The sequence below is a fragment of the Leuciscus leuciscus genome (genome assembly GCF_965113295.1).
Source record: "Leuciscus leuciscus genome assembly, chromosome: 13".
Classification (NCBI taxonomy): Eukaryota; Metazoa; Chordata; class Actinopteri; order Cypriniformes; family Leuciscidae; genus Leuciscus; species Leuciscus leuciscus.
Genome location: NC_138737.1, coordinates 13,179,701 through 13,186,017, shown reverse-complemented (window position 1 = coordinate 13,186,017; position 6,317 = coordinate 13,179,701).

The following is a 6,317-nucleotide window of genomic DNA, read 5'->3' as shown; positions in this document are numbered from 1 at the left end:
GACTGCAGATGTGCATTTTGCAGCCAACGAGCGCGTTGTACAACCCGCTTGCCTGCACCCAAACACCGTTTCTATGGTTTCCGTTCTCCTTTCTCCCACTGGCGAAAGGAGAAAAGAGAGTGTTTCTGGTCCCGCCGCGGACGGACCGACCTCCTCTTTCTCGTACATTTCTCATTCCCCTCTGAAGTTCGGGCAACTGGAAATGTCAGTATTGCAGTGAGCAAGCCTGTTGTAATACACGCATGCCTGCAAACAAACGCCAGCACGTTGACGCTCTCTGATAATACTCGCGCTAACTGAGTTACAATGTGTCTCCCCCTGTGGCCCAGTGGCAGACTCTCAGGTTTTTGCGCGCGAGAGACCCGCGTTCGATCCCGGGTCTACCGGCAGATAAAATTATGCCGTCAATGCTCGCTCTGTCAGTTCCCTGAAAAGGCGACTGCAGATGTGTATTTTGCAGCCAACGAGCGCGTTGTACAACCCGCTCGCCTGCACCCAAACACTGTTTCTATGGTGTTCCGTGCGTCACTGGCGTAAGGAGAAAAGGGAGTTTTCTGGTCCCGCTGCGGACGGACCGACCTCCTTTTCCTATACATTTCCCATTCCCCTCTGAAATTCAGGCGACTGGAAATGTCAATATTGCAGTGAACGAGCCTGTTGTAATGCACGCAGGCCTGCAATAAACGCCAGCATGTTGACGCTCTCTGTTTCTATGGCAACTTCTCGCTCGTTCAGTTCCAGTAAATGTGACTGTTCCAGTGTATTCTGCAGTAAACAAGTCGGCGACGCAGCACGCTTGCCTGCACACAAACGGCGTTTTTACGGCTACCCAGAAAAATCCCAAACGCCGTTTTTACGGCTACCCAGAAAAATCCCATAAGTGTGAATTTTCTGGTGTCCCGGCCACGGCCGATGGTGTTTTATGTGTAGAAAGAATGCCCACTGCCCAGTGCCCATCTCTACACACAAGCACAGCCCGTCACACAGGGCTCGCGCACATGAATCGACTCAGATCGATTGCGCTTCAAACATGGTGAATGTGCCAACTACCCAGTGCCCACTAACACCACGCAGGGCTCTAGAGTGCGACCAATTTGGTCGCACATGCGACTACAATTTTTCCTAGGTCGCACCGGTGCACCTAACGTCCTCGCATCCGCTGCCTCTCCACGAACTAAGTGTTTGTTCTCCTTTGACGGAACTCACACACTCATGGGAACTCACACTCTTCTCTCACGCTTAATGAGTGATGACGGAGGACAGAATTAAACATTCAAACGTAGCCTGGTTACACTTAAGGTCTGTGATATTAGTCTGATTTTATTTTAGATTTCGGCTTCCAAAGATTATAAAAAATAATATATTAAGGTAAAACCATTAAAAACTATAGCCGCATTCTATCTAGCGCAACTTCTTCCCTTCGCAGCATTACACTGTCATTTCTCCCTAAAACTCAAACCTAACGACAGAATCAGCACGATCGGTGATTGTTGTAAAATGCAGTCTAGCTACTGTTGCTAACTTGCGAGACGCGTTAAATAATTAAAAGAGCTATTAAAAGCACAAAATCTGCGCAAGAGATGTTGTTCGCAAGGCGGCACGCGCTCCAAAACCGAAACCCAGACAAGCAAATTATAGCCTACTTTGGGTTTAATGTGCGTGTCTAAACGATCAAATGTACACAAAAGTATGTCAAAATGACCGGCTTGGAGATTCACTAAAAACAGTTTATGTCTTAAATGGACGTAGTTATGGAAATAGTTGGGAGAATATGGTGCATCAGATCAGTAGCAGATCTGCACTAGGTCTTAAAGGGGCCGCAGTCTAGTAAACATGCGGACGATTGCGCCATTACTGCGAATCAAACAACAAGAGAAAAATCACTACAAAGCTCTTGAAAGAATAACTTCAGCTTTATTAAGCATTAATCTATTTATGAAAAATTATGCAGTGTTATTTTACATTTGATTACTTTAATAGATTTCTTTTTAGACTAATATATATATATATATATATATATATATATATATGTATATATGTGTGTGTATATGTGTATATATATATATATATATATATATATATATATATATATATATATATAAAAACAAAAAGAACCGATAAGAATACAGTTAAAGTATCGGATCGATAAGCAGTATCGGTAAGAGTAGGAATACCGTTAAAACCCTTTACTCCCCGGTCAATGCTCCGACAACAGCCCAGACATGAAGCTACTTCAGCCACCATTCTCCCCAGTCCCTGGTAAGATGCCAAGCCCTGGTCTTTCGTCGGAGATGGCATCCGACTCAGAGACGGAGGTAGAGCCTATACCGCGCCTGAGCTAGAGACTCAAAATAGTTAGTTTGGCAGCTCAGTGAAGCACTTTAAATTTTTTTTTTACATTTTTTATTTTTTTTATTTACCTACACCTTATTCTTGTTTAAAATCATTTACATAATATGAATGTAGAGCGTGATAAAAAGGTGACCTTGAAATTGTGGCGTTAAAGGTGACGCGAGCCGAGAAAAATTTTCGGTGCACCCAAATTTTGTGCTGGTGCACCTAAATAAAGTTAGGCGCACCAGTGCAACCAAGGCAAAAAGTTAGTCTGGAGCCCTGCCACGTTATGCATGTCTCACGGTTTCTGTAAAAACTAAACCAATGTGCATTCGCTTCACTCAAGCGAACGATGCTTTCGGTGTGATAAATGTGCCCGCTGTCCCGCGCCCACATCCACACATAGACATGACAGTTCCTACGGGAACCGCCCAGCCCTCCCCCTCGCGGTTGACCACCGCAGAGGAGTCGAGCGCGGGCAATCTGCCCGCTGTTATCAGCGCGCCCCATGCCTCAAATGTCACGAGCGCGACGCTTGTGTTACAGCACGCCGAAGCTTCTCCATCGTTGAGCGAGCGGAGCGCGCTTCGTATTCAACCCCTAGCTATTCATGCAGACGCATGGGCAAAGCTGCCCGGGGTTTCGAAGTGGGTGCTGGACATTATAAAAAGAGGCTATTCGCTACAGTTTCGCCGACGCCCTCGCCGCTATGCGGCGCGCGTCGAGACCATGGTAAAAGCAGAAGTAGCACATTTACTTCGAGCCGAAGTGGCGAGACTATTGAACAAAGGGGCCATAGAGCCTCTCTCTCTCAAGTTCAGAGCGAAGGAGGGCTATACAGCAGATACTTCCTGGTACCGAAAAAAGACGGGGGTCTCAGACCCATACTAGATCTGAGGCAACTGAACAGGGTGCTTGTGAAGCGACAGTTCAGGATGCTCACGACGAGACAAATCCTGGTGCAGATTCGCCAAGGAGATTGGTTTGTGTCAATAGATCTGAAAGACGCGTATTTTCAAATACAGATAGCGTCACGTCACAGGCGATATTTGAGATTCGCCTTCGAGGGCCAGGCATATCAGTACACAGTCCTGCCGTTCGGTTTGTCCCTGGCACCCCGTACGTTTACGAAGTGCATGGATGCGGCACTCGCACCCCTCAGAATGAGAGGCATGCGAGTACTGAACTATTTGGAGGATTGGCTGATTCTAGCACAATCTCGCTCAGTGCTCGTAGAACACACGACCGTTTTACTCGATCACCTCGAGAATTTGGGTCTCAGTGTCAATTGGGCGAAGAGCTCTCTGTCACCCAGTCAGAAGATATCTTTCCTGGGCACAGAATTGGACTCGCTGTCCATGATAGCGCGACTATCACCACAGCGCGCGGTAGACATTCAACGCACAGCGAACTCGTTCCACTGCGGCGCGTCTGTCCCGCTCAAGACATTTTCAGAAGATGCTGGGTCTCATGGCCTCAGCATCATCAGTGCTCCAGCTGGGCCTGCTCCGCATGCGCCCGCTGCAGTTTTGGCTGAAAGCGCGAGTCCCACGCCGAGCGTGGGCATCCGGTTTGCTTCGCCTCAGGGTCAATCAGAAGTGCGTCACAGCTCTGAAACCTTGGAGAGCGAACGACTGGTACCAGTCAGGTTTAAGCCTGGGGACTTCCTCGAGGGTGAAAGTGGTACACCCACAGACAGTCCAACTGCTGTGGAAGAAATTCGGCAGAGCGGAAGTAGACCTGTTTGCGTCTCAAGAAAACGCTCACTGTCCGGAATTTTTCTCCAAGAGCAGGGACGCGCTGGCCCATGTGTGGCCCCGCCGCCCGCTCTATGCTTTTCCCCCCGTCTCTCTCCTGCCTCAGGTGATAGAGCGGATCAGGGAAGAAGGATGCTCAGTATTGCTGGTAGCACCGTTCTGGGAAAACCAACCTTGGTTCCCAGTCGTGATGCAGTTAGCAGGTACTGCCCCGTGGCCAGTACCAGTGAGGAGAGACCTCCTCTCACAGGCCCACGGCTCGATCTGGCATCCTCACCCGGAATTATGGTCCCTTCATGTCTGGGCCATCAACGGGTACATGTTGGACTCCCTAAAGGAGTATTAAACACGATCACGCAGGCTAGAGCTCCGTCTACGAGACGGCTCTACTCCTCGAAATGGTCAGTGTTTTCGGGCTGGTGCACAGCCCGTGGCGTGTCACCCACAGACTGTGGAGTGACGGAGGTGTTTTCCTTCCTACAAGAGCTGTTGGACAAGGGCAGGGCCCCCTCCACGCTCAAAGTTTATGTGGCGGCTATAGCAGCGTTCTCAGGAACAACGCTTGGTCAGTCAATAGGAAGGAACGATTTAGTCATCCGCCTCCTTAGAGGGGCTAAGAGACTGAATCCTCCCAGACCTCCCGCAGTCCCCGTATGGGACCTTTCTACGGTTCTGGAAGCCGTGAAAGGTGCGCCATTCGAGCCTTTACAGTCAATTGATTTGAAACATCTGTCTTTCAAGACTGTGTTTTCTGCTGGCTCTCGCTTCAGTGAAGCGCATAGGGGACTTACACGCGCTCTCTGTGAGCGCGACGTGCATGGAGTTTGGGCCTAATGACTCGAAAGTTATACTCAAACCTAAGCACGGTTATGTTCCAAAATCCCTCAACACACCGTTTAGGGCGCAGGTTATCTCCCTATCAGCCCTACCGGTCCCTGATGAGGAAAGAGACGCGGGCCTCCTTTGCCCAGTCAGGGCATTACGAGCTTATGTGTCTCGCTCGTCTGTTTTCAGACAGACAGAGCAGCTCTTTGTTTCGTTTAGCGGGCGTTCTAAGGGACTAGCCGCGTCGAAACAGAGCCTATCCAGATGGATAGTTGATACTATAGCGCTGGCATACGCCTCCAAGGGCATGCAGTGCCCGTTGGGTGTCAGAGCGCACTCCACGAGAGGCATGGCCTCTTCGTGGGCCTGGTCGAGTGGGATTGCCTTGCAAGATATTTGTACGGTGGCAGGCTGGGCCTCCCCGTCTACATTTATAAGGTTCTACAACCTAGAGTTTCCCGCCCTGCAGGCCAGGCTGCTGTCGGTCTAAGTTAACCAGTATTATCTGACCTGATGCTATCAGCTCAGAATGCTGCGTCTACTGAGCACAGCTCGATGATCGACAGTGAAAAGCAGCAGCACGAGATGTGCCTGGGCAAACTGTGTAAGACCCACATTTCCCCATCAGTTCAGGCCGTACCCCGCCCTGTCTGTATGATGAAATTCGCGTCTAATCGACCCTGCCATATGTGGAAGAGTGCGGCTCCGCCCCTCCCTCTTCCCGGACTCCTTGTGAGTTCCCTGGGTGATTGTGCACTATATGTACCCCGGGCTTTCGCCTTTGGGTCTTTGGTGTCAGATCTCAGCATGCACGGCGTTTTGCATTGGGTCCCCTAGCGTAAGATATCTTACGCAGTACGAGAGACCTCTCGTAAGAGAACGTACTCGGTTACTAACGTAACCTCGGTTCTCTCTAGAAGAGGGAACGAGTACTGCGTATCTTGCCGTGCATGCACACGCTCTGGTTGCTTCGATGATGAAAAACCAGATAATAGCTGCCTGCGAGCGGTATTTATAGGCCTAGACCACGCCCATTTCGGCGGGACGTGACGCAGCGGGCGCGAAGTGCCCTGATTGGGTCTGGCGTCACGCCAGGCCTCGCTCGATAGGCTGCTGCAGTTGCCGCAGAGCAGCCAATAGGCGCGCGAGCTGCCTCGCCTATGTCTGCATTCTGCCGCAACGCGTTTTGCATTATTACAAAATTAAGGATAATTTTTGGCTTCAATATCTCGCGGAAAAAGGATTTTCCCCTAGCGTAAGATATCTTACGCAGTACTCGTTCCCTCTTCTAGAGAGAACCAAGGTTACGTTAGTAACCGAGTACGTTTTTATCTCAGATGACATTGGCGTTTCTGTACAGTCTTTTAACCTCTTAACCAGCGCCCCTATTTTTGAGAATTT